The sequence below is a fragment of the Plectropomus leopardus genome, chromosome 5 (genome assembly GCF_026936395.1).
Source record: "Plectropomus leopardus strain MGB_pleo_1.0 chromosome 5, ASM2693639v1, whole genome shotgun sequence".
NCBI classification, from domain to species: Eukaryota; Metazoa; Chordata; class Actinopteri; order Perciformes; family Serranidae; genus Plectropomus; species Plectropomus leopardus.
In genome coordinates, this window is record NC_142180.1 from 32460776 (window position 1) to 32486548 (window position 25773).

A 25773-nucleotide genomic window follows, 5' to 3' on the forward strand; every position below is an offset into this window, starting at 1 on the left:
AGTTAATGCCCACCAAAATGTAATGCGTTGCTCAGAGGTTGTGTTCAGTTCATGCATTTCTGTGAGACGCTGTTACAGCCGATCATACTATGGTAAATTAATGGCACACTCATGAAAAGAAAGTAATGGATGGGAGGTATGTTTGCAAGGATGGACAACTGAACAGGTCTACTGTGGACAGGCCCAGGGACCCAAAGTGTCAGCCCCCCCCTCAGTTGTGGCACAAAACGCCACAAAGAAACACAAAATAACTACAGAACTGGGCGAAACAACCACACAGAGCCACAAAAAAAAACAAGACAACACAAAATAATTACAAAAATGGTCAAAACAACCACAAAGACTTATAAACAACTACATCAAGATTAAAAAACAAGAGGACACAAAATAACCACAAAGACACACAAAACAAAACAACCACAAAATAACTTAAAAGCAGCAGAAAACCACATACAGATGCACAAAAAAAAAAAAAAAAAAAGTCCGTAAATCTTGCTCCTATATAGAAGAAGTTGTCGGGCCTTTTGCGTATCTGTGTCCAGGAGCCCATTGTCTCATAATTCATCCGTGTATATGAGGCATTCATATAGGGTGCCCTTTTAAAATCTATCGCCAACAAGCCGTACCTGCAGCTGTCATAGGACTGATTGCAGCTTCACTAAAACCCACAGAAACTGAGAGGAGTCCACCTGCCATCACGAAGGGTGTGCAGGTAATTGCTGATATCATCTGAGGTAAAATTAGACAGATTGCTGCTGTAAAAGCCCTATAAATGGAAGCAGCCCTTTTGTTCTTCCATCAGAGAGAAAGTCACAGTCAAACAGGGAGGCAGATGAGTTGTTTTTACTTTAAGAGTGGAAAGGCTTTTACAGACTTCTTTAACTAATTCACCGACGGCTTCCTGTCATGCAGCCATCATACAGGAGCTCACACAAATTATATTTCTACCGTGATCTTAGCTTTGCTGAAGATGTTCTGTTTTCATTTAATTTTACAAATGCCTCTCAGAGAACATTGGTGCTCATAAAATCAAAGGCGTGCCACCTTGGTCGTGGTGCGTTGGCTGGCATAGGAGAGGTTCTGGGTAGGAGAAAGTCACTGGAGTTAATTATGAGAAAGGTCTGTTTTCTGTTTGAAGGAGAGACAGCAGGCCAACGAGACATTGTTAAGATAAAAGCATGGGGAAAGACCAGGCATAAAACGAGACAGAGAGACAAGCACACAAAGATATTTCTGCTTTCCAACCTGCAGTATACCAGAAACAATCAAAGACTCAAGTCCAGCCAGAATCGAAATGTTCTGCGGAGATGGAGACAAAAGAAACAATCTTTGGATGAAGTGCTGCAACTGTACAGTTATGTGGAGAGAGAGAAAAGACCCAGACTGTATTAGCTGCAGAAATGAACACTGAGGCTTCTTTGTCCAGTATACAGTTAGCCTCAAGTTTGACTTTGTAGAATTTCAGTCCTGGTTAATTTAGTGACACCCTCAGTTACCTTTGTAACAATAAGCGTTATTTAATACTACACTACAGTACACATTTAATACTATACTTCCTCTTACGTCTACTTTGTAAGACTGACTGTTGTTTTGTAGTTTGTTGTCTTGTATATTTTAATGATTTATTGCAGTTTGTGCCACCAGTGGAGACAAACGTATTATGTATTATGCTGCCTCACTGTTCTGTATGAAAAGATACGATTTCAAAATAAGGGGGCAAAGTTGTCTTGCCTTTAACCTGACAGCAGAGGTACTGACAGTGCAGAAACGGTGTCTGTTTAAAATGGAAACTTTAAACAGACACCATAGAAAGTGGAGAGTGTGACATTTTGACATGGTATGCTTGTGACCCTCTGCAGGAGATTTTAAAAGCACCTGTTAGCCGTTAGCAGCTAACTCAAAAAAGAAGAGCAGTGGCCATAAATGACTGGAAAACAGTGAGAATCGGGAGCTCCAAAGTAGGGCTGCCCCTTGAACACTGGAGATTCAAATCATCAGTTGGAGACCGCTAAGTTTACTGAGATAGCTTTAAGTGAGCGGTCAGTTGTTGTTTTGTTTTTGTTTGTTTTTTGTTTTGCTGTTAGTGTGCTGTGCTGTGTACTTTACTGGGGGAGTTTTGGTTCCCAGAATTTGCTGCGGAGTGAACGCTCTTGACTTTCACGATACTCTTTGGTACACTGAGATACAGACATGCAGGCAGCTGCTCAGAGGGGGAGAGCTCTGCACTGTACATCTCTGAGATAACTTTATCTTCTCTCTTCTGCTGAGAAGGGGTTAATCTACAGCCACAGCAATTTAATACAACACAGTCTTTGGCTTTTTTCTTGATATTTGGTGTCAGCAAAAATGTTGTTAGGGCAGTTAGCTAGTTTACCATATTAACTAAAAACTGCTGTCACACTGATCTGTTCAAACTGAAAACTATATGAAAAAAAATCCTAGAATAGTCATTTTGAGCAGCCAGATCTGATTCTGAGTCGTGAGTTCTGATTCTGAGAACAAGTTTTATCCGTTATCCAGAGGGCAAATGGTAAATGATTGGAATCGCCATGTTATGCAGTTGTTAATGTTTATAAAGCGCTGCTGATGTGTATGTTAAGTTAAAGTAGATGCAGATGCTGTTGTGTTAAAGGTCACGCCCATTACGCCTCATTTGCTTCCGTGATGCCAGCATTCTGTCTAAATTCAAAAACAGGAGCAGCATTATGCTGCCGTTTTTGGGTTCTGTGTAAAAAAAATACAAAGGTGGTGCAAAGGGACTTAGTAAAAAGACCTATTGAAATTAATCTGTGATGGGTAACATGCACACATTGTTTGCTGCCAGTTTCTCATTCTTCAAAAGGCAACCTAAATCCAGCATAGTAATGGTTTATGCTGCCACTACCATTAAAAAAAACCTTCTACATCAAGATGTAATTACTGAATGTAAAAACATTGAATGAGTTTTGCAAAACTAACGCTGAACATAAATAATATCAAAATGTGGTTTGTTTCACGAAAATCATTTCATTATAACTTTAAAATTAAGAACACGTGTCTTTTATTCAAAGGCAAAAAGTTGGACAACATGTCCACATACTCAAAAATAAATGTGAGGGAGGCAAAAATTTCCAAAACACAAAACTCCTTCTTCCAATAACAAACTGTTGACAGGACAAACCCAAACTTTCAAGACGAATTTGTGTAGTGGGCAGATGATTCATGAGTTGAATACAGGCAAGAGTGAGCAATCGTTCACATCAGTGCACACTCGGTGATTTATTTTATATTCGTATTCAGCTTTTTGGTATTTGGGTAGTTGTTTTCCAAACAATGCGTTTAGTCACTCCAGTACGCCTGAAGAAGTCTCTGATACAATTTCAAAAATGGGTCTGCGCGTGTGTTATTCAAGGCAAGTAAATAAGAGCATAAACAGATGAAGGCTTCAGCACACAGTTGTAAGAACTCTTGCACATTCACACACATGTTTGCCCATCCTGAAGCATCAGGAGAGTAATATGCAGTTCAGGGGTCTGACTTGGATCAAAGGTCACATATTGAGTCTGTCCTCGCGGTGACGTTCATCTCTGACACCTTTGAAGAGGGGTCGTACATCATGGTGGGGAGTCCTGCGTGTCAAACGAAGACCTTGTGTATAACAAGGACCATCCTTCCTGTTTGTGTCTTCCCGTGTGTGTGTGTGTGTGCGTGCGTGCGTGCGTGCGTGCGTGCGTGCGTGCGTGCGTGTGTGTGTGTGTGCGTGCGTGCACTAAGGGCATGAGGGGGTGGACATCCCTGTCTTCATACTAGGTCCTTCCCACATCCACATCCTGGAGTAATTCACCATGTCAGGGGCTTTTTTTTGTCTCCCATGATGATAATAAATAAAATCTCTAATATCATGTAAGGAAACATTGTGTGTCTGCCAGTGTGCGCACAAACACACAGACTTATTTGCATTGCTTAAAGTTAAAGTAGAAGAGGAGATATATCGGCCTAGGGAAAGGTGTTATAAAAATCAGAGGTAAACTGTTTACTGTTTGCTATGGATGTTCTGATCATGTTTTTTTGCCCCTGATCCTGGTCCAAGTAATTTAACATTGAGAATGTGTCGATACAGGGTCATGATCTGATACGTCTATTTTCTTATATAATTCGGCTGTAGTGGCCACTTAAAAGTGCATTAAAGTTATTAAATTAAATCCTATATTTATTAAAATGAATAGCTTTGCAGTGTATTAAGGAGAAAAGACTCCTTACATCCAAGCAGTTACTTAATGTTTTTCATGAAACAACATTTGTTACCTGCATGAATGGTTTTCTGTTGAATGTTTATATACAGTTGCAGTCCCATCCCAATCCTGAAAAATGTTCCTAAAAAATGCCTTGATCAGTCAGCCCTAGTTTTTAACAGCCATTCAATCCGGTGTATGGTTCAGTAAAGATATTCGTGCTTATGAGCAGCTTCTACTTTCTCATCAGCGTGTGCTTTTGGAGGAGCCTGGGTTTTGCAGCCATCACCAAACATTTTTTGCAACAATAAACTCTCAGCTGTCAAATTATTGATCCTTTCTGTTGTACTCTGTTGTGCTCGTGGTAAATAAAAAGCTTTTCATCCCTCTGAGAACCTTGGCCCACTTTCATTTTCATCTCTCGCTGCAAGGAAATCTGCTCTGCCTCTGTGTCTCTGTGCAACACATCAAGAACATCTCTGATCCCGTGATGAGACACAACAGTAATGATGGAGTAAAGCTACCTTTCCTTCACTGGCCTATTTTCAGCTGCTTGATCTATGACACTAGTTTGCAGTTGTCCAATTTTGGACCACTTTTTGATAGATGAGCCACACATTCAGATATTTCCTTCCTCTCATCTGTGGTTGACTCTTTTCTACCCTTCTGCAGCGCCTCTCGATCCCTCAATCTCATTCTCTGTCGTTCCATGTCTTTTGTGCTCCCTTAAAGTTTCTCCTTCCCTCCCGGCTTTCCTCTATCTCTCTTTACGCTCTCGCCATCCCTCCCTCACAGTGACTTTGTGGATTTTTGCATGCCTGTTACGTAATGGCACTCAGGGGACGAGGGCACTTCAATCAATACTTCAAACGGCCCAGCCCCAGAGGACTCGCTCCAAATGCCACGTGACAACATGAGAGGATGACATTTGGAGAAGGAGGGGAGAGACAGCCCCGAAATACCTACTGCTACCAGCGGTGCTTAGACTTAAGGGGGGTGGCTAGGCCTGGGAGGAAGAAAGCAAGCGAGAACACTGATGAGGGAGATTAGAGACCGCTGGAGTGAGGAAGAAATTTTGGGAAAAGTAAGAACAACAGGCAGATAAAAACACACTCGCTTGGGGACACAAGCCCAGGGTGATTCATATGTCTCACCGAGATAAAAGCTAGACGAATAAATAGAAATAGAATTATTCATACTGTGGCATTGGAGGGGTAGCACAAACTTTTAAAAAGGCGGTAAAGTAGCACACGCTTTGTTTGGCAAAATACAGCTTGAGGGACAAGTGTGCACACACCCTGTTTCACCTAATTCCCCTGTGAGTAGCTGGCTGTATAAGGAGATATGCGTATATGTTAATAATTGCCTAAAGCCTAAGCAACCAAGAACTAGAGTTGTCCAGTATCCCTGTTGATGCGTAATGGTCCCAGTGGGCAAAGCGAGCATCGTCCCAGCGACAAGCTCAGCGACTGGGACTCACTCTGTGCTCCCAGCCTGGAGGAAGGTGAAGACTCCGTGCTCCATAAATCTCCCACTGCTGCCTAGTTCATGCTATTTCAGGCCCAAGTGGCCACAGAGACCTGACTGTAATTGTGCGCTCTCTTTGTATAAGTCTATATTTATTTGAAGCAACCCCTGTGAAGGCGCAGTGTCCTCCGCTCAGGGTTAATCAAGTGAATCAAGCACTGCGAGTGTTTGTGTGGAGGACAGAAAAGGGAGCGCGGAGGAAATACACAAAGGCAATCTCATCCATCCATAGAGTTATTACAGTAATACGTTTAAGTGTTATTTATGACTCTGAAGCAGAGAGGGGCCTTTTGTGCTTTAGCTTAAATGTCAGGATAATTATATGATAATGAATCGCTGGTGCAGTCAAGCAGAGGAAGTGGGAGGAGCTCATGTGTGCACATGTCATATACATAGTACATGCATGTGAGTACGATGGGTCTTAAATGTGCAACACATTTTTTTGCAGACACTAGATATCAAACAAAAGCCTGTATCAAATTAAGTTACTGTGAGCTGTAAATTTACCACTTCTGAGCAGGAGACCTCTCCTCTGTCTGTGCTTCTGCATATCTGTGGCTCCGTGTACCAAAGAGTAGCATGAAAGTCAAGAGCACTCCCTCCACAGCAAAATCTGAAGACCAAATTGTCCCCACAAGTACACTGCACAGCATGTTGACTAGCAAAAAAAGAAAAAGAAAAAAAGACTGCTCTACTTGAAGCAATCTTAGACGACTGAGGGTCTCTAATGATTCAAATATCAGACTTTTAAGGGGCACCCCTATTATCTAAATCTGCATATGTATGCAGAATCTGTTGACAACAGGACCAGATTTTGGCATCAGAAGCATTCTGGTTTCCGGATGAATTACAGACTTTAGCATAGCTGCTGTAATTCTTTGTGAAGTACCTCAGTATGTTCTATGTGTGCATAAAATCCAAAGAGATTACTTTTGATTGATATGAGGATGTCACTGACCTCAATACGGCATGGTTTGTGCGGGGAGTTGTGGAAGGGGTCAGATTGTCTGAGCCTCTTGCTGTGGTGTGGATGCGACACGGTCTTTATTATAGTCTGTTTTTGTGTCGCTCATGGTGCAGAGTCAGTTGAAGCATTCATCAATATGGTCCTTAAGGTCGTGCAGGTAGAGTTGTTGTGATAATCCAGTTGCTATGGTACAGTAAAGGGGTCATTTTGTGGGGAAAAAGTGGAAGTCATGTTTGCAGTCTAGAAGTCTGAGGTCGCCAGCTTAGATCTCACTCTGGTCTCATAAAATCTCATGGTCACTGACACATCCCTCTCTCTCCCAGTTCTCCCAGACCACATTGAATGGTAGGTGTGAAGAGACTGAACATTATCGTCTGACAACAATTTCACTATATAAGTGCCTCCCCCTCTTGTTTATAGAGGTTGGCCAAAATGACTGGCTCATGAAAGAAGGAGTCTTGGCGCTGATATCCACTTGCTGCACTGGATCTCCCAAAATATAGGCTGTTGTGCTCAGAGGCTTATCGTCAATAGACTGATAGCCAATGAGTTCCAAGACTGGTTTTGCAATGAAAATGACTCGACTGTTTTATTTTAGGAGAGCACAGCGTGAGTCTCTCTCTCTGTTCTTTGGGGCCAGTGTGTTTCTGATTCAGACCTTTTTGTTCCGTCTGCAGACCTGACCTGAATCTCTCAGCCTCTGGACAGGCTCTTTAAAACAGTGTCCCCGATGTTCTAGATTATTCTGACAGAGGAAGTTCACAACACCAGAACAGTAGTGTACTGGGTTATACAAGAATGTGTGTTTGTGTGCAAAGTACATGCATGCATGTGGTTTTTTTCAGTAATTAGCAGAGATTATGATTAAATGCAATGAAGGTATTTCAGTGTCTTAAAGTGAAATCCCCCAAGTGTGCATACAGTTGAAGGTAAAATCATCAATTAGAGTAAGTGATATAATTATGCCTGAGAAGGCAGAGTGTTGTTCCTGTTCTTGAAGCTAAGAAGTTTTTTTTATCCATGTGATGGCATATGTTCGGTGTTGCACTCAACGGACGGCTGAAGGCTCACGTGCCATGATCAATTTGTCAATGTTATCTATGTTTGGTTTTCTTTACAGTTTCAATAACAGCCCACCTTGCATGCATAGACAGGAGATGCTCTCAGAGAGTTTGTACATGTTCAGCTGTTAATACATCACAATATCACAGTGGAGTACAAACAGGGCCAAACTAGTTTCAACTCTGATTCACAAATTACTCACAGCGATATGTTCCCAGAAACAGAACCTTTAAAAGTCTGAACATTAAATTGCAAAAGCTTTTGGAGCAAAATAACAGTACCCACAGCAGGGTTGCCATTTCCAAAGCTGTTAAGGGAGCAATTTTGCTGTATTTCCACGAACACAACAATGTGGTCAATTAGTGAGTCATAGTAGGCATAGAGTTTCAGGTTCTTAGTCACCGCGATAAAGAGCTCAGGTGGGTGAGACTGAAAAGAGATGGGAGAAACAAAAAGTTTTGTTTTGAACACGTATAGTTATAAAATTCTTTAGGAAATAGTATATTATGCAGTTTATAATCATATTCACTGAATCTAGCAACTAAGTGCATGACCTTAAGTCAAGTCAGTTTCAATCTTAGCAGTCGGCTGCATCTTTGAACACTGGTGGTAACCGCAAGTGCAGTTTGATACTACATGTTTGTATCTGTTTACAACCAACACATTGTTACATTGTTACAAAAAATCCAGTAATAATTGATATCATAATCCGATTTCTTGCTGTAAAGTTCACCAGGTCACCTTGCTGAGTAGTTGCCAATGTGTCACCTGCGACTCGCCATCTAACTGTTGACTGGCTGCTTCTAACGGTTACATACTCCCTGCAATATTACAAATGTATCCACTGTCAAAATATATTGAAAATCTTTATCCTATTTTGTAGATTTGTTTTTGATAAACTACTGCGGTCAGTACTTACCTCTGCGACAAATACATTGCGCCATGCCACATTTAAAAGCAACACCATGTTTAGTCACCAGCAGCAATGGGAAATGTTCGGGTTAGTTCAACAATATTAACCCAATACAGCTCAGATACAGTTGTGGTAGTGTGAACACGACTCAAGTGGCTGGGTGTCTAGCACTGTTGCCTCACAGTAAGAATATCCGGCTTTCAACTTATGATCGTCATTTATGGAGGCAGCATGTGCCTGTTTCTGCAACTTTGTGACTTTGGCAGAGACACATTTGGTTGTTTATTTAGCAGCATTGAAGCCCTGGAGCAATACAATCTGCAGGGGTCAGTCGTGAATGCTGTAAAATCGCTCCTCAACATACCAGCATACATTAGAGGTAGGTAACGTCTTTGCCATGAGATTTCTTTAAAGAGAAGGCTGAAGTCTGTAATACTGTACATCGTGTGAGGTGTGCACAAGCAGAGTAATCTCCATAACCTTTTCATTGTCATGCATTTATTGAATTATCTCCTTTTTGACCTTCATTTAATCCGGATGGTCTCCTGCAAGTGAAATCTCATTTTCAAGAGAGTTCTGAGTAAAACTGCACCGTCACATTACACAACCCAACACATAGCCAGAACAGAAGTAAAAGAAACAGGAATAAACATTAAACACCTACATTTTAAATGTAACCGCGGTGTGATGAATGCTCTGTCGTACACCTCTCTGGCTCTTGAACGTGCGTCACCCCTCATCTCCATCACATTGGCTCTGATCATTTGCCTGCGAGGCTGATCAATCTGTGTCAGCGCTGACCTGTATGAAAGTTATCCGTCATGTCTGAGGTGCTTTTGATGGCCTCTTTAGTGTATATTCAAACACCAGGAGGCACGAACAAGTTCCTGGAATTCATTTCATTTGGATGGGGGACTATTCGGATAATGATGATAAACATTGCTAATCCCCCTGTGTGCTTTGTTCCGGGTATTAGAATTTGCAGCGTTGATCCATTGATCATTTCTCAGAGGATTTACAGAGTGTGCGACAAAACACTGAATTTATTTTGGGATCCACGGGGCATTGTATGTACGTTGTCTGTTGTGTAAGATAATTTTTTTAATTGCTCCGTGTTTAATTAATCCTGACTTTGTCTCCCACAAGTCTTCTGTTAAATTATTATTTCTTGGGTCTTGAGGGTTGAATCCTCAGCTCGTTGAGATGTAATCTCACTCCCAGAAAGAGAAGACTTCATTTTTCTTTGAGTCAAACTCTTTCTGTCCCTGTTTGACTCATCAGTTCGGCATAATGGGACATGGACAAGATTGTCATCTCCTGACCTCATTTGACTGCATCGGATGTTCACATGTTGTCAGCCTGCGTGTGTCTCCGGTGTCAGCGAAGCTACAGTATGGACAGACCTGGACAGATTTTGGTTGTGTGTTTAATTATCACAGCCGATGCTCACAGAGCTGAGGGAGCAGGCTAAACTGTTTGCCTGCATTCGGTCCCAGTTCATTTAGCTGCTGCCCTGCGGGACAGAAACTCTTTATTATGAATGAGGCGCCTCATTGATGTGCCTCAAAGTCAGAGGCTCATTAGAGCTAAATACTGTGCGCTGGCTGAAGTTGCATCTTGATGACTCCAGCCGCAGTACACTACCACTCTGTCCCAACTCTATCACTTTGATGCGCTTGACAGGCGTCTGACTGACATGGCTGCTTTAAACAGGCAAAACCACATATTTTTTTAAAAACTCAAATGGATCATTGTCATTCTTGTCAGATTGATAAGGATTTCTGCATGTATACTGCATGTGCTATAAAAAATTCACCAGCTGACTCATTTAACATGTATATATGATTGGGTATAAGATGTAAAATGTGTCCAGCCAGCATCAAACATACGGACTGCAAGCTAATCCTTACTCCACCCATTAAGTTTCATCTGCAACTGCCGCCAATGTTGCTATTTTCAGATCACACTTTGCTGAGGAATTAAGATCATTCAGCTGCTACGTATGCAATCTAAACACCACGGGTGAGCTGTGTGTGCATGTATGTCAGTGCACATGTGCATTAATATGGAAATGTGTGCATGATCAGCTCTTGCGTCTTTTTTTTTGTATGTTAAAGGACTAGTTTGATATTTTGAGCAATGTACTCGCTCACTTTCTGGCAGAGGGATAAATGCAACCCATTCTCCATAAAAAAATGTTGCCGTTGTTGAACGGATGCATTCGAACTTCCTGTGTCTCTATGTTTCAAAACTCTGTGGTTAATGTGAGGTTAGTTTTGAGGCACATGCATGTGGTTAGTATGTTTTGGATTAAATTAACTGGATTTGGTGGAAATGCAGCAATGTCCCAGTAGATAAACAACTGCTTTCCTTGGCAGTATCCCCATTGGAAATACAGCAACAGGTCACAAAAACACCCATGTTTGGTAGCTAAAACATTGGATAAACAGCAATGGGTCGCTTAAACAAAACTGCATTTGTTGTTTGTTGGTCTCAAACAATGATCTGCAGCTTGGCAGGCATTTCGCCTAAGTCACACACCATCAATCGTCCCCACTTCCTCCTGATGACAAAGTCATCATTTTTGAAAGTGAGAGAAATAAGCTTTTGCAAGAAATGGTTTTGAAGACTGGAAAATATGTCAGGCATTCTTAGCACCCATGAAAAATCAGCCGAGCACATAGAAAGTTTTCATGAATGGAAAGTGTCTGACATAAGTTTTCATGAATGGAAAGTGTCTGACATAAGTTTTCATGAATGGAAAGTGTCTGACATAAGTTTGGCCTTGCGAAGTGCGGTGTACTTTTCTGAAAGGTAAACTTTATTTGCTTCCTTGTGATTAAATTGCATTCCATTAGTCATATGTGTTTGACGCACAATTGCATGCGAAAAATGGTATATAGGTGAGAAAATTTGCACTTATTATTTAGCTTGAAAAGCCAGACTTATAAATTATGAAAAATAACTATGTGCTGTCATTACTCTGCTGTATAGAATTCTGAATCATATCATTGAAGTTATTATGGAAGATCTATTCGGTGTGTTATTTGTATATGTATTTACAAAATGCCTGCATAAGGAGTCATGAATACTTTGATATTGTTGGCACTTTGAGCACATAATCGTTGCGCTGACCATCAGCATTATATCAGCCATATTGGCGCTGTTGTCACTTTTTTTTGCTTTTATGTATATCACATATTGGCATTTGTGTGTCACTGCTGGTATGATACATTGCAAATAGAGGGGCAGCATAATTGTTTCTTGCCTAGAGCAGCAAAAGTGCATGCACCACCCCTGGTCCTTGTGCTAAGCTAAACTAACCACTAGCTTAGCACAACTATGCTAATGTGTATTGAACGAAGATGCTGAACTTTTGCACCAAAGGTAAATACGATAAAGGCCATGGGAGTGTATTAGCTAAATGGATCTTGTCACCCAGGCTGCATCATTAGGTTCATAGAAACTCAGATCCATATTTACTGCATACATAAAGCATGGTGCACTAAAAACCTCAACAAAGCTTTACTTAAGGCACAGAAATTTAGATCAATAGCAAGAAATGAGACTGTGCACCTCTAACTAGCCTCATGCTGTGTTACAAAAGCCTGTACTGTGTCACCTTTTCTCCACAATCACTCTTACATCATTTTCATTTTGTTGTCACAGTTTTACTGTCAATAACATTGTGTTTTTCAAATGAGTGCAACGGAGAACTGCACAGCACAAACCGGAGCTGCTCATTGCTTTCATTTGAATAATTTAGCATAATATGCATAATGACTGAACACAGATGTTTTTTTCTTGTAATAAAAAATGACAAAAGAGAATGAAATGAATTCAATCTGTACATAATTTCCTACCTCACCAGTTCACTGCTTCCCTTTTATTGGGCTGAGGCCACTTCGTTGCTCCTTTTTGTGTTGCTATGAGCAGTCCGTGAATATTTAGACACACAAATTAAAGTTACCCTCCATTTCTGACTAATCAGTGCATAATTCTAATACGCAGGGAGTTCTGCATAATGGTTGTTTTCATGTGTGCATATGCGAGAGATAGAGGGGGAGTGTGTTTATGGTGATGAAAAGAGAGTACATGCACACAGCTCCCTTGGGAGTTGTTTACATGTTTATATGTGGGCTGTGTCACTGTTCTTCTCTCTCCTTCAATTGACTTATTGATCCGCTCTTAATTATGTAACAATTTCAGTTTAAAAATAGGCCTTCACCACAGTCAATATGCCCCGTCATTAGCATCTAGTACAGTCCACCCCAGCTCAGGCCATCCATACCACAGGATTAGGGTCTACCTAAATGGGATTACTACCAGTGCAAGGACCCCTTCGTTATTGACTCTAAGATTAAGATACCAGTTTAAATTCCAATCCAGCGCAGGATGGCTTTGTATCAAATAGCAGAAATTCTGCTCTATTGTGTCCATATGTTTGTGTGCGCATAAATAGATTACTAAACTGGCCTACCAGGCACAGCTCAAGGGGTCCAACGTGTCAAACAAAAGAGACAAAACAACCAAAAACATGAAATGACCTCAAATAGACACAAAAAATCTACAAAAAAAAGCACCAAATAACTCAAAAAAGTGAAAAACAACCAAAATGAGACACAAAATGATCTCAAAGAGACAAAATATAACTACTAAAAGGGTCAAAAGTGACCAAAAAGAGAAACAAAATGAATACAAAGAAACACAAAATGACCAAAAAGACAAAATAAACGGAAAGACTCAGAAAATAACTACAAAAAGAGGCAAAACAATCACCAAGAGAGACATAATAGCTACACACATGCACAAAAAAGACATGAGATGACTTAAAATTGACACAAAATGTCCATAGAGAGGCACAAAATAACTACAAATATGGACAAAACAAACAAAAAGAGATTCAAAATGACTACAAAGAGAGACAAAACAACCCAAGAAAACACAAAATGACCCAAAAGAGACATAAAAATAACCAAAAAGGAACTAAATTATCCAAAAAAACCCCCACAAAATTATCAATAAAAACCCCACAAAATTACCTCGAAAATGCACAAAACAACAACGAAAATGGACAATGGCTACGAAGGGACCAAAAACACCAAAAAACAGAGAGGCAAAATGACTAAAAGAAACGACCATGACTACATTGAAACACAAAATAAGAAAGAATAACCTCAAGGGGACACAAAATAACTTGGGCAAAATGACTGAAAAGAAACACTAAATAACCCCCCCCAAAAAAGACTCAGAATAATCCCAAAGAGACACAAAACAACAGACACAAAATAATCTAAAAAAGACACAAAACAACTAAAAAGACACACAGAAAAACGTCAAAGCCACACAAAATAGACACAAAAAGAGGCACAAAATGACCACAATAAAAAGAAAAGCAAAATCGCCCCAAAGTCTGACTGTGTGTCTCCTGTTCTTGTACGGTGGGGCCTTTTACATGTCTCTGCCCAGGAGCCCATTGTCTCACTATCCGCCCATGTGTGTGCGTCTCTTGTCCTGTCTGCCAGTGGTTTGACTCTGTTCTGTCCCACCTTGCTCTGTCACTGTGCAGCGTGGGACTGCTGGCAGATAAAGCTGAGCACAGCCATGCTGGACAAACCTGAAATATGATGGTGTTCCTACTTGTCGAAAAGAGAGAGAGGGAGACTGGCAAGAGAGTAGCCATCTGAGGGGAGGACATTCGTTCCCCGAATCACCAGGAACATCATACTACTCTGTTAAGCTTACAGTAGTTGGCATGTTATTTTAATCCTCCTACAAAAATACACAGAAAAGCGATTATGATAATGCAGTATGCAGCCTTTGCTAAACACAGAAATGTGTGCGTTTATGTTGGTTAAGTTCTGTCTGCCTGCGCGTTAATGTTTGGTAACTGCTGTGTTCATGATAGGTCAGTTTCTATTTATGTCCGCGCCCCCTCCCCACCCTCAGCACCCCCCATGCGCCTCCCCCTCCATCCTCTGTGATGCTAACCTCCACGTCTGCTCAACGTCACAGGACAGCCGCAGGGGAGGTCGAGGGAGGAAGGAGGAGGGGGAGAGGAGACCAGAGGGAAAAGGATGAGGAGGAGAGGGATGAAAGGAGCTGGTGCTGGATAGCGCACAGGATGGAGAGAGAGAGAGAGGGAGGGAAGAGAGAGAGGCAAAGCTCCAAGTGTGACCTAAGTGTCACTCCTGGCCATTTTACACACATGTATTAATCTCCGTTTTTCTCACGTTCATCTCCTTCCTCTCGTCCGTGAACCAGTCATCTGGCTTAAAAGCCTTCAGTCTCTCACTCTTCTCCTCATCCTCTCTGCCTCCCTTTATTAGCCGTGTCGGCTCTCTCCCAGCTTTGTGATGTGAAAGCTCTCTTTTTCTTTCACACAGCAGCTCTCCTCCTCACTCTCCCCCGCATCATAATAACTTCAGATTCAAACACTGTTATTCTTTATCTGACTCTGACCCTATTTCTGCTAAGCTTTTCTCAGAAGCTCGGGCAGCGCTGCTTGAATATCTTATGTCACCCTTAGGTTATGAAAACCGCTGTGTGTGTGTGTGTCTTGCAGATATTGGTAACAGTGCGAACACTGTGTAGGACACACAGGAAGACAAAGACACATTGTTGCAGAAGCCTGTGAAAAAGTTGTACGTTGAGGAGAGAGAAGACGAGTTTTTTACATGAAAAGCTGGATTAAACATTCAGTTATATCGTTTATAGATTATCCTCGGATCCTCAGATGGGTTGAATGTTGCTTGAGGCTCACTGGGGGTGGACACAAAATCATGAATACTTTAACAATAGCATAGCATGACATGTAAATCAAAAGTCCGGTAAATTGTTTGACTGTGTCTGAGAGGTGTTGATCCTATCTATTGCTTATTTTTCACCAGGCAAAGAATAAACTACATCTGCAAAAATGCATTGGTGGAATGTAACAAAGTACATTCACATAAGTACTTTTCTTATATATAGGCGATGGGCTGCATTCTCACTGCCTGTGAACACACCGCTGCAGAACACAAGCTTGCCTTTCTGTCAGCTGGCGTGTGTGTGGGTTGATTTGTTGGTGTGTCCATGTGACGTCACAGACAAGCAGGAGGTAAACAGGAAACAGCAGCAGGGACAGATGTCTTTGAAAACATTTCAGTGGTTTCTTCTCTCTATATATCTTTTTCTTAGTCTCTATTTCAAACTCAGTGCAGACTAACTTGGAATAATATTTGAACACAGCTTGGGAGGGGACAGGCTGTAATTAGTAACAGCACGTCGTAGCATCTCGCTGGTTAAGGAGCTGAAATTACCATGTTCACCTGCGTGTTGTGTTCCCATCGATGCTGATCTGAGTCGGAGACAATAAAAACTTGTCTACTGCAGAGTCATTTGACCCAAATGTATTAATTCCCATTGCATTAAAAAGCCAGATGCTACAAAACATTTTTTTTTTTACCTGAAATAAGGATAAAACAACCAAAAAAGACACAAAATACCTACTAAGAGAGGCAAAATAACCAAAAAAAGACACACAAATCTCCAGTTTGGCCAATACCATCAAATCCCTCTCTATCTTTAGTAATATATTACAGTTTGTTTTATTGATTTTGTTTAAGATGTATTATATAAGATCCACATATACTGTAGGAACATAACAGTGAGTTGGCTTCTTACTTAGCTGTATAAGTTTGCCAAAGAAAGTACTTAACAATCATAAATCTAGCAGTAACTGCAAAATGCATAGTAAAAGCATTTTAATAGTAGTGGTAGTACTTACAAACACAAAATGTCTATAAAGAGGCACAAAATCAAAAACAAAAAGGTTAAAAAAAAAAAAAAAAGTGACATAAAATGACCTAAAGAGACAAAACATAACTACTGAAAGGGTTAAAAATGACCAAAAAGAGACACAAATGAATACAAAAAGGGTTACAACTACCATAAAAGGCAAAAAAGACTACAAGAGGACAAAATGACCAAAAACTACACTACATAACCTCAAAGAGACACAAAATAACTACAAAAAGGGGCAAATAATGAGACAGAAAATGACCACAAAGAGACAACAAAACAAAAAAAGACATAAAATGACCTCAGAGAGACACAAAAAGACCAAAAAGATACAAAATTACCAATCTAGTAGTAATTGCAGAAAGCATAGTAGAAGCATTTTAATTGCAGTGGCAGTACTTAAAGCAGTCTAATGTAGTACTACAGGAAGTACAGATGCCACACTGTATACACTATATTGCAAACAGCTATGATATCATTCCTACTGCAGTATTTCTCTGACACTTCTGTTGTCCGGGTCACTGTGAGGCTGTAAAGCTAAGCCCCGGGGCTGAATGAGAGCCATCAAGATGCTTCACATCAAAGACTGAGTTCCCCACTGGTGGCCGGCTTAAGAGCAGAGCAGCTGCTGTGACTGGAGCAGGAAGGACAATGGCCACAGCGACACATCACAGTCCACTATAGCAACACGGAGAGACAGCAGAATACAGTGAAAATCAATACAACACAGAAACACTGCAGCAGCAAGAGGCCTCACATTCATGCTAAAACAATCAGCGGAGCAGAACACAAACCTGCACCAGGTACCACTGTGGCAACAAGCAGCTCACAGATCGTGTCAAGAAGCATGAAATTAGAAACCTATTTCCATGGCAACAGACAGACCGAAATAATGACCGTCACAAATGGATGTCAGAACACCCACACAAAACAATTACACTGATCCCGTAATTGTGATCTCGGATTAATGTGATTTGGTGCATCATGTTCCCGGCAAGTTTTCATGTCTCATTCCGAATACATGAATATTTTTTCCCAACAAATAAACACGTTGAGTTTCACTGAACTAATAAGTTTTTAGAGCCCCTTTGGAAGTTAGCGCCTGTGAGGATCTAAGGCTTTTTGGACGTTGCAGTTAAGCGATCACAGTAGGGTAGAGCGAGAGGAGGAGAGGTTTGTGAATATTCATGAAGCTTAATTCATTCACACTCAACAGTCCTTCCCAAAATGATGTTTGCTTTCAAAAACACTAAACAGAAACAGGCCCTCGGCCCAAGCATCCGCTCTTTTTTGTTTTTGTATCCTGTTCTTGTGAATTCCTGCACCGTCACTGATCGTGTGTTGTTCCTGTGCGAGGTGCTCATGCATGATGAAGCGGGGTTGCATGGCAGTGGAGAGGAGTGACTGTCTAATAAAAGGATGAGAGGATTACGGCTGTGATGAATGACTCCGTCTGTTCACATTCTTGTAAGTCCTGGTCATCTGGACTGTTGCATCATAAGCCCAATTTAATCACTCCAAAATACTATGAAATGATTGGAGCAACACCAACACGGGCCCTAACAGGCCTCTTTTTACAGTATGCTGCAACCCGACCCGGCTTTTACATAACCATTGCTAACATTATGAAAGATGGACAGAATGGGAATTGGAGGGGATGGAATGACAATTCTCAGGTGAGAGTTTTCCCGGTAGGAGAAGACGTTAAGGTGATACAGTGAAGCGGTCTCAGCGCAGATCCTGATGTAAATGTCATGGAAAATTACACTGTGGATGCTCTCCACTTGCCATCTATTCTCAGTGGGCTGAGAGCTTTTTCACAGCTCTGCAGAGGCGAGGAGGTCCTGCTGGGAGATCGAGGGCTTGTCAGGGACTGATACGGACAGGGTTATGGAGGATTCAACAAATACAGTGGTGGATCTGGTGAAATCTGAAATCCACCCCAGGTGTCACCCCATTCCCCATGATTTGCTATCTGCCCTCTCAGTTTGAACTGTTTAACTAGTAAACTGAATTTTTGTTTATAGGTGCAATTCAGTCTTAAACCTGAGAGGCAGTAATGTGACAGAGGAGTGTCTAAGACTAATTTTACATACGAATACACTGATACAACTAATATAAAGTTTGTTCACACAGGCTTATTTATTTATATTTCTGTTGGCACTTTATGCTTTCACTATTGTGCTATTTAATTTTGGAGGAAACATTTTAAAACTGGAGCACGGTTTGATTTCTTTTGAAAACATTGCTAAAAAGGCAATGAGCAACTTGAACAGATGCCCAACAAGTGACGAGAAATAAGGAAAGGAAAATGGCCCGAAAATACATTTTAAAATAAAAATATTATTAAATATTGATACTATCATTAAAAAATAGTTTTGAGAGAGGGAGAGAGATTATTAGAAAATAATAATTTGGGGAAAAATGTCCACACCACTACATTTATAGTTATGCTTATTGATTATGCTGTTTTTGTTTTTTACCCTTTTCTGTTACATATTTACTTTTCTTTTTTGTTTAATTCTAGGTATTATTCCTTGTAACTTGTTCCCATGTTTTCGAGAGAAATCTAGCAAATTTGCTCAGGTTTCAAAGGGTTAAATGCACATTTTCTCCATGTAAATCCTCACACTTTAAGACATTTTAATCAGCCTTCTCCTATCACAGCACCCGCAGCCAATCAGGCTAATCTTCTGTTACCAAAGGCAACTTCTGAGTGACATACGGGGTTGGCAGGGGTCGCTGGTAGCCTCTCACACTGGACCAGGATAATGAGACTGTCCCGCTGTCAAGCATCTGTGGCTCTGCTCTAGTTTTCCTTCGACACACACTTCAGTACACACACACACACACACACACACACACACACACACACACACAGACTTTGAGGTTTTTATAAGCAGTCACAAACCAACTTTGAATCTCTAAAAGGCTAAAATGTTGAAATTAATGTGAAATTGAAACATTTTAGCAGTGACGCATGGATTTGATTGATGGCTGATGTGTGTATGTGAGGGCCTTTATGTGTGTGTAAGGTGTAGTTTTGGCAGCAGAGAGATTAAGTGCATTCATCTTCATTTGCTGGCTGGCGTTAGCTGTGTTACCTGCTGGAACAGCAACGCTCTTCTTCCCCCCTGAGACTCAGACCAGCGATTCAACGCCGAAAACTGAGCCAGACACACTCGCTTCATATCTCTCTCTCTCTCTTTCTGTTCCCGCCCTCTTTCATTCTGCTCTCCCTAAATCTCATTCTGCATTCTGCTCGGCATCTGTCCCTCTTGTCCCACATGTACAAATGTCTCCCTCTTTTGTTACAATCTGGCTTGGTGTCACTGTGACATTTGACAAATAGCTTAACAAATAACACTATCCACCCCGTGCACTTTGAATGATGATGTTCACACCAGTGATTACTGCTTACAGAGCAGCTGTCAAATCCACGCTTGCATTATGTGCACCCATACATGGCAGTTTTCCCCGCATCAAAAGTGGAGCCCCTTGTGACGCCAGACTAATGTCTTATTGAATATGTCATTATTCCCCCATATTATTTTGTCAGAGCGGGGAAAATTAAAATCGACTGGCCTACTTTATCAGCGTGCCTTTTTGTGCAAATGAGTCTAGCTGTGATAAAATAGAACTCTTTGATGAAAACGCTGCGTCCTGTCTCCATCGTGTCCTGTCCCAGCATGTAGCTCCGGACTTGACTTGCGTTAGAGGAGGGTCGGGTTTTGGCAGGTGGCAGTGGGCCAGAGGTGTCAAGACAGACACTAATGGATGAGCTCCAGTCTGACGTGCGACGTTTTTTAGTGCGTATATATGTGAAAGTGAAGTGCATTGTATGTGTGGCGCGGCAAGTGATGGAAAGCCACATCCTATTACTGTAGCGAGTGAAAGGGCGAGGGAAACAATATGAGACAGGAGCGCTTGTGTATTTCAGATGCCACCTTGAATTAGGTAGCCGAAGATTACCAGGAGAAATTGAAAGCATTTGACTCAGAAAATGTATTCATGAGAAAAAAAAACACATACACACACACTCTCACACATCAGCTAAGGTGAAACAGCACCATTTTTTTTCTGAGACTGAATAAAATGAGAAGTGGTACAATAGAAAAGAGAGAGATGAAAAAAGAAAAAGCGATATATCAGGAGTGCTCTGAGGGTAAACCAGCAGATAGATGACAAAGCAGGTTTGCAGGAAAGAGGACTGTTTTGTTTGTTTTTTTCAGCCATGTATGAATGTGCGTCATTCGTCTGCAGTGCGAAGAGTGTTTTTCATTCATGCTGTTGAATAATTACACAGGGACAAAGTCTGAAAACAATACCTTTGTTTGGCTACTTGAACAACTCAGTCTGGGGCTAACCACCCCTACAAACTCAGTCCCATATTGTCACATAGACAAAGTAAGTCTGAACTCAAAAAGATGATAGTAAGGAATCAAGTTTTACCTGTACATGTCAGTGTTTCTGAAGTGACGTATATAAGCTGACTTTGTCATCTGGAGGTGGAGGTGATGGAGGACGGTGTGTCACCTATAGGTGAAACGGTCACAGTCCACTGTGTAAGACCAACAAACAGCAACATTCCCAGGTGTTTTTTTGGTGAGCTTTTGCTGTGTTTCTGCGGGTGTTTGTAGCCACTGAACCTGAGTGTTAGTCGCTGCACATTGCAATATTTGCCAGCACTGTTTGAGACTTTGAGCCTGGATGTCTTTAGTTGCACATCGTGGTGTTTGTCAGCAGCATTTTTCAACTGCATTGGAGCCACCAAACCTGGATGTTTTTAGCTGCACACTGCAGCATCCCCCAGCAAACCTGGGTATTTTTCACTGACACATTGTGATGTTTCCCAACGTTTGAGCTAGAGTTTGATTATTGCTCGAACCCGATAGGGCCCGCCTAGTTCGGTAGGTCCATTCTGTCCATATTAATTTCAGTTTGGACCAAAATGTTGGACAGGCTGCTGCATGGCTAAAAAAGTGAAAATATGAAACTTGTTATTTTATCTTTGCAGTGGGTGAAATTGCTGACATACAACAAGCTTTCTAGGGGATTTGGATTTTGGTCAAATGGTCAAACTTAAAACAAGCGGTGGACAAATGCTTTTTGTCGAAGAAAACTTTTTTTTTTTTTTTAAATGAGCACATTATGATGACTGAGTGCAGCACAGTGTAGGTCAGTACGGCGTTTTATCTGACTACAATGTGCAAGGGCTGTTTGAGGCTAAATTATTACCCTTTTAAAACAGACGAAGAAGAAAAGCTTAAAAGGCAGAGCGTGTATTTCTTGTCTGACAAACCTTGTCTTTCTGTTAGATTGACCCCTGTGCTCACAACACACGAGCACAAAACCCACACATGCACCCACACACAGTCTGCGCTGAATGATCACATTAGAAGGACGAGAAGGAGGCCATCTCCGTGGTGATGGTGGCACCGCTGCGGTTGCTTCTGTTTGATGACCTTCCTCCTGCCGTTTCCCCTTTTCAATATTCAAGCTACGGCGAGCATTTGCATCGGTACCATGAAATATGGATGCTGTGTGGAAGGAAGAGAGCCGACCGACCTTTCGCTGCCACATGAGAACGGATAGAGAAAGGAACTGATGAAGGGTGTTTAAAAAAAGTGAGTTAAAAGAGAAATACTCCCCGTCTTTGTATCAGCTTTTCTTTCTCATCTGCCATCTGAATTCAAATCATTGCCGGGGACTTAGAGGAAAAGTGTGTCAGAGAAATGTGAAGCGCAGCTAAGCTGGGGAGAGATTCGCTGGATGTGTGTGTGTGAGAGAGAGGAATAAGAGAAAGGAGGGAAGGTGTCCTAAAGAGACAGGGGGAGATTGGTTTCACCTGCACCACAGTGTTTAGATAAACTCCAGCGGCGGGGAGCTGAAGACTCAGCAGAAATGAAACAGGATGCAGGTTCAACTCAGCACTTCAAAGAGAACTTAAGAGTTGAGGAAACTCACAATATTTGTACGGCTGTAGCGATTCACACCGTAGAATTTAGAAGCATCTCGTGGGCATTTGATCAAATCCTGCCATATTTTTGTGTTCATCAGAGTCAAGAAGAGAAGAAAAGGAGATGGTTGAGTGGACATGTGAAATGGAATAATGGAAGAGCCAGACTGTAAACATTCATGCGGTCACGCCCCTTTTCTCTGATTAACAGCAGCTAGATGCACTGTAGACATAATATGATGTAATAGAATATATTGTTTGTGAGAAAAAATGAATACTCGCCAAATAAAGAACTCATCCTGTAGAGCCATGTAACACCCAACAACATAGTAACAGCCCACAAATGTACAAATCTGCAGCTTTAGAGTAATCAATGAAGGTAATACATTTCTCAAATGTAATAGCAGTTGTCTGATACAAACATAATATGTAATTGGGACGGGTGGGTGGGACGTGCCCTGAACACCTCACCTCACCTCACCTCTATATTTGAAATGCAAAATATAGAATTGAAAACGTGATTAAAAGATGCAGTTAATTGCAATTAGCCATTTATGTTTAAAAAATCATTTGACAGCTCTACTTTTAACAAATAAAAGCAATTTTTAAAGGGTTTATGTTTTTTACAAATTAAACATGACCACCATCACCATCACCACATTTGGTGAATAAGGATGTATGACTTGTTTAGGTGTATCAAGACTCAAAATTGAGACCGTAGTGCTCGTCAGTCCTGACAAAGACTTGAGACTTACCTGTGACTTGCAAACTGATGATCTCTGCTCTGAATTGAATATTAGGCCAAAAGAATAACATGTACAATAGCACAGTGGTATAAACATCTGATCTGAATGACGCAAAGTTGAAGGTATTCTAAAAACCTTAACGTTTCAGCGCTAGAAATAACACTCATCAGCTGACGAGACCTGTCGTAATGATAAATGATACCTCAAATGGAAAAATACCATAAATTCTCAAACTCTTTAATATCACAAGCACAATCAAGCGTTCCTGTAAAAAACACACCTGTTGCATGAGGGTTGTGTGAGTCATATGTGAACTGAAACTAAAATAGGATTTATTTTAAAATGAGGATGCACTAAACAAAACACCACCTAATGATGCATGAGTCATGACTAATGTGACTAAATTTCTAATCATGCAGTCAAACAAATTTCCTTTGAATTTTTTGTGCTTCTTCACCTTTTTAAAAACTCCCGTTCACTTTGATCATCCCAAAGTTTGTCATTTTAACAAAAAGGTCCTGTTCTACCTGTCCCGGTCAGGGGTTTTAGTAACTGATAGCCTGTATATATTCTGCTCAGACACTCCAGTGATTCAGCTCTGCTTGCGTCTCGGGGGTGAGTCATGCAGAAACGTCATTTTGTGTCTGGAGCACCTGTGGCTCGCAGTCCTGGGGTTTAAAGAGCAGCGTGAGGTAAGAAAAGCCAAGAGCGAAACCACATCTGAAAAAAAAAACAGGATAACAACTGTTTTTGTACAAAGCCGGACTCACGCACAGCTTTACAAAAGCAGCTATGGTCATAGAGACGCAAAACCACAGCAAGAAAAGAAAGCCTCATACAAGCAACAAGTATTATGGTGTGTGTATTGTACACAGGTTTAAAATACCTGCAGTGTATGGGGTGCATTATGTGAGCTGGAGACATGCTGTCATTATTCAGATTATGGGCTTCCTGTTTAAAGATCAGAGCGCAGTCCGTCTGTTTACGTAAATGGTCTGCAGGAAATCAATCACATAGGTACTTAAGATGTTATTAAATTTTTATTGTGTTATGGAGGACGTCCTGTCAGAACTTGTAGCTCAAGCTGCCGGTGCCCTTTTTACAATATTGTAATAATACTGCTCTTCTGAAAAAAAAACAAAAAAAACACTCCACCTCAAAGCAAATTCTAGCTTCTCACAGAGCAGGTTTGGGCCGTTCTCATGTTTACCTTTTCTCTGGATCCGCCCCTCTGCTACTTCCTGATCACCTTGGACTGTTAAAGGTGAGCAGGTTTTGAGCTCACATAGGAGCCGTCTCTCCCTCTTTTGAGTTTTAGAATCCCCCACCAAGACCAGCAGTCGGATAAAATTTCTCCACTTGAAGAGCGACAGCCAATCGGCAGACTCCATGACTGGGACAAAGTCCTCTTTACTGAGTCATTTAACTCCCCCCTATACACCTCCCCTCTGCACTGTCTAATGTTACAACCTCTGTGAGGCTCTACCTGTCCAGGTGAACTACTTAACTGAAAGTGAACGACGCTTATGAAGCCATGTAAGTAGACTTTCCTCACTGTAAGTTGACTTTTTTATTAGAAGTGTGTCTTAAATGCTCTTATTGTGAAACTTTTGTAGTAAACATTGTTCCAGTACCTGTTGCTGGTCAGTTATTTGCATTGAACTCATTTGCATACACTTTCTGTGTGTTCTTTCACTGCATGAAATAGACATGCAACAATGTTGTCCGTGTAGATTTCCTGCTACCTGTGTGTGTGATGGCTAATCTCAGTTAGCGCTCAGTACAGTCTGTGCTGGTCCACTCAGCTATCCTGATATTAGAGACACTTGACAGAACTTCGCATCTGCCTGCAGCTGTTCTCCCAGACTGAGGTGTCAGCTCTGGCTCAGACTCACCGTGGAGATATGCTATGAACTGAGAGAGGGGCCGGCATACACAAACATACACACACCGAGAGCCTTATGGAGAGGTTATGGAAAGGGCAGGAATTACATTAATGTGCTGCTCCGCGTCCCATATGCTCGAGATTTGAAAAATGCTGAAAATATTACGTTATGTAATACATGCAGACTAAATGATGAAATTCTTGATGAGGAATATATTTTGTTTACTAATATAATTTACCTCCTAGTTATCAGTAGGGAAAATTTAAAGTTATGAATTTGTCCTGTTGTAGTCTGTGGAGATACTGTTTGTGTTTGTTGTTATGAGATTTCTGCAGAAAAAAAGGCTTACTGGAATTTTCAGTGTTTCAGCGACATGTCTGAACACAACATAGTATGCTGGTGTTTGTGTTTTGCGTGTGTGTGTGTGTGCATGTAACTCCAAGCTGCCTCATGTTTATTTGTGCTCAGGGTTCATAGTTTTATTGAGCTGCTCGGAACAGCGGCGCTGATCTAGTGTCAGCATGCCATTCTGACTTTTTATGACGTGATGGTGAATTGATAAGGCTCATGAGCAACTTCTCCTTAAGCACTCCCACTCTGTGCTGTAATCATGCTGGTGAGCGTGGGCTCTGTGAGTGTGTTTGTCTCAGAGTTTGAATGAGTTTGTTATTTTTTCATGAATCATGGAACAGTTTGTAGCCTTGACAACATTGAGACCAC

General features: G+C 41.2%; 1 protein-coding gene across 4 annotated transcripts in view; it reads left to right on the plus strand.

Moving 5' to 3' along the window:
* lnx1 (ligand of numb-protein X 1) overlaps window positions 1-25773 on the plus strand; it is a 106756-nt gene that overhangs the window by 33197 nt on the left and 47786 nt on the right. Inside the window, exon 1 of one of the 4 annotated variants that reach the window (XM_088077980.1) lies at window positions 24475-24723. The exons of 1 other annotated variant lie outside the window; for it this stretch is intronic. The gene's annotated coding sequence lies outside the window, so the exon portion shown is untranslated. Of the gene's footprint in view, window positions 1-24474; window positions 24724-25773 lie in introns of those variants that run through there. 2 more of the 4 variants (XM_042483235.2, XM_042483240.2) reach the window with 2 other exon arrangements.